The following is a 3980-nucleotide window of genomic DNA, read 5'->3' on the forward strand; positions in this document are numbered from 1 at the left end:
GAGACTTTAGAAACCAAATAATATTAAAAAAAAAACAAAAAGGCTTTCTATGGCCCACAATTAGAGAGAGAGAGGTGGCACACCCAGGAGTCAAGACTGGCGCACAAGCTGAAAGGGCAATATTACTCTCCCACTGTTTTTTTAAGTTTTTTTTTTATTATTTTCAGGGAGACTTTAGAAACCAAATAATATTAAAAAAAACAAAAAAATAAATAGCCTTTCTATGGCCCACTGAATGAGAGAGAGAGGTGGCACACCCAGGAGTCAAGACTGGCACACAAGCTGAAAGGGCAATATTACTCTCCCACTGTTTTTTTTATGTATTTTTTGTTTTTTAAGGGAGACTTTAGAAACCAAATAATATTTAAAAAAATACAAAAAAAAAAAGGCTTTCTATGGCCCACAATTAGAGAGAGAGGTGGCACACCCAGGAGTCAAGACTGGCACACAAGCTGAAAGGGCAATATTACTCTCCCACTGTTTTTTTATTTATTTTTTTTTTTTTCAGGGAGACTTTAGAAACCAAATAATAAGAAAAAAAATAAATAAATAAATAGGCTTTCTATAGCCCACTGAATGAGAGATAGCACACACAGCAGTGGCACACAAGCCCTGACTGAGGCCAATATTTTTCTCCCACTGATTGATGTAGTGTTTTTGTGTTGAGGTAGAATTTAGAACACAAATCACGGAAAAAATAAATAGGCTTTCTATGGCCCACTCAGTGAGAGATGGCACACACAGGGATGGCACTGTAGCAGAAATGCCAATCTTAATCTCCCACAAAAAAAAAAAAAAAAAACAGGGACTGTCCTACAATTACTATCTCCCTGCAGTAATCTAAGCCAGGTATGGCAGGCAGCAATAGGAGTGGACTGATGCACAAATTAAATAAAAAGTGTGGACAAACAAAAAAGATAGCTGTGCAGAAAGGAAGGAACAAGAGGATATGTGCTTTGAAAAAAGCAGTTGGTTTCCACAGTGGCGTACACACAGCAATACAGCTATCACGGAGCCTTCTAGGGCAGCCCAATGAGCTACAGCGCTGAGGAAAAAAAAAAAAAAATAGCTTCCACTGTTCCTGCACACCGAAGGTGGTGTTGGACAGTGGAAATCGCTACAGCACAAGCGGTTTGGTGGTTAGTGGACCCTGCCTAACGCTATCCCTGCTTCTGACGAAGCGGCAGCAACCTCTCCCTAAGCTCAGATCAGCAGCAGTAAGATGGCGGTCGGCGGGAACGCCCCTTTATAGCCCCTGTGACGCCGCAGACAGCAAGCCAATCACTGCAATGCCCTTCTCTAAGATGGTGGGGACCAGGATCTATGTCATCACGCTGCCCACACTCTGCGTTCACCTTCATTGGCTGAGAAATGGCGCTTTTCGCGTCATTGAAACGCGACTTTGGCGCGAAAGTCGCGTACCGCATGGCCGACAAGCACAGGGGTCGGATCGGGTTTCATGAGACGCCGACTTAGCCAAAAGTGGGCGACTTTTGAAAATGATCGACCCGTTTCGCTCAACCCTACTGGCGGCAGTGCCGGGTATTGAGGCGAGAGACTAGCGTGAGTTTCTCGCATTGCAATTGAAAGTGGGATCCCGGCATTAGACTCTGAATTTGTCTATTCAATGGCTCCCTCAATACAGGCAGGGAAGAATTTAACTCATTCATCTCCACTATTGACCTCTTGGCATCCTTGTGGGTCTGCAGCAGCATTTATAGTGCAATGAGTAGTTGTTTCACGACCCTGGCCAGGTGTGCAACGCTCATTATTTTTTATGCTTTTTATCTAGATACGATGCTATTGTGCTATAGTCTTTCCAGTTTCCAGTTTCTTCCCATTGATTAGAAGCAACTACAGTCAGATAGTGATAGTGATACAAATGATAAATGGGAGCGTTTTAAAGAAGCACTCCCATGAAGATTTTTTTTTTATAAATCTGTGCATATATGTGTGTGTAATGTCATGTGTACAGGGTTGGACTGACCCACCAGAGAACCAGGGAATCCTCCGGTGGGCCCTGGCTTCTCCTTCAGGAGAGTTCATAGTGCAAACCTTGCAGTTGCTATGGGGCTCTTCAGTGGGGGAGAAAGGTGGGCCCTCAGAATCAAATCCTCTGGTGGGCCAAATGTTCTTCAGTCTGACACTGCATGTGTATGTGTGACTACTCACATACCCCGCCCTCTCAGGGGTCCAGGGCTGTCCTGAAACATAAACTGACATGCTGTGGACTGAAAGTCAACAGAAAAAGGTCAATTTGAACTAACATTGTTTTCCTGCAGGATGTGGATAAGATTTCATCATAAAATCTCATCAATAGTACTGGCACTGTACAAGATAGCAGATTTTCTATACTTTAGCAGATATTTTATCCTCTATTCATTAGCTCCAGAGTTAGCATAATTATAATTAAACTAGACTGTGGCCCGATTCTAACGCATCGGGTATTCTAGAATATGCATGTCCCCGTAGTATATGGACAATGATGATTCCAGAATTCGCGTCAGACTGTACCCGTCGCTGATTGGTCGAGGCAACCTTTATGACATCATCGTCGCCATGGCAACCATTATGACATCTACGTCGATACTGTGCCCGTCGCTGATTGGTCAAGGCTCAGGCGGCAGACTGTGCCCGTCGCTGATTGGTCGAGGCAACCTTTATGACATCATCGTCGCCATGCTGTGCCCGTCTCTGATTGGTCGAGGCCTTGCGGCCTCGACCAATCAGAGACGCGGGATTTCCAGGACAGACAGACAGAAAGACAGACAGACAGACAGACAGAAAGACAGACAGACAGACGGAAAAACCCTTAGACAATTATATATATAGATATTGCTAAAAAGTATTTGTGTAAAGAATTAATTACCTAATTAATGAATTTTGAACAGGTAGAAAAAGTGATGCCAGAGGACACGTTCTACTTCACCATCCTGCGAAACCCAGTCTCTCAGATGGAATCATCTTTTTCCTACTACCATCAATACGAACCTTTCAAAAGCGCTAAAAATCTGGAAGATTTTTTAAACAATTCAAAAATATTTTACAAAGATACAAATGGATACATCAGCTTTACTAAGAATTTTGTGACTTTTGATCTTGGTTTTGAGCTTAATGATTCCCTTGAGCACTCAGTATTATCATGGCACGCAATGGATAACATATTTGATCTGGTGCTGATCACAGAATATTATGATGAGTCTCTTGTTCTCCTGAAGGATGCTCTCTGCTGGTCTTTTTATGATGTCCTGTCTTTTCCTCTGAATAGTAGAAGCGACAGTACTAAGAATACACTAACGCTGGAAACTCAAGAAAAGATAAAATCATGGAATAATTTGGACTGGGAGATGTATGTATTCTTCAATAATTCTTTCTGGAAACGTGTACAGACATTTGGGGTTGAACGTATGAAACTTGAGGTTAAAGAGCTCCAGAGATTGAGGACTTTGATGTCTGAGAAATGTCTGGAGGATAAGGTTGACCCCCAAAAAATAAAAGACAAATCAATTATTCCATCTCAATCTGGGATTGCCAGGATCCTTGGTTACAACCTAAAGGTTGGACTATCTAAGGACGATGAGTTGCTCTGCAAAAGACTCGTCACTCCACAACATCAATATGATACCATTCTACAAGATAAGCAGAGGAATAGACTCATACCAGAGACAACAACACTATAACTTTCAGGAATCCCAATGAGAATGTTACTAAGTCAACAATGAAGACAAAAATTGTTGAAGACATGTAACATTTTTATAAAAACAATAAAAAGTCGGCAGTGTCCACCTAACATTCCCCATTCCACAAGCTTTAAAAATATCTACTTCTTCAAACACTATTTGCTTGGAAACACTGTCAAGCCAAAAATTACTATTTTGTCCCATAAAATGATGGAAAGCAAACACACCTGATTATAATAGAGATGTCTGGTGCTTCTGGTGCAATTTATGCAGGAGGTTCAACACTGCTGCTTTATTTTT

At 41.8% G+C, this 3980-nt stretch overlaps 1 pseudogene; it reads left to right on the plus strand.

Annotated features, from left to right (window-relative positions):
• The first annotated feature begins 2876 nt into the window (after window positions 1-2876).
• On the plus strand, window positions 2877-3680 carry LOC143804027 (galactose-3-O-sulfotransferase 2 pseudogene; annotated as a pseudogene).
• Window positions 3681-3980: the final 300 nt, after the last annotated feature.

Source organism: Ranitomeya variabilis, chromosome 2, assembly GCF_051348905.1.
Source record: "Ranitomeya variabilis isolate aRanVar5 chromosome 2, aRanVar5.hap1, whole genome shotgun sequence".
NCBI classification, from domain to species: domain Eukaryota; kingdom Metazoa; phylum Chordata; class Amphibia; order Anura; family Dendrobatidae; genus Ranitomeya; species Ranitomeya variabilis.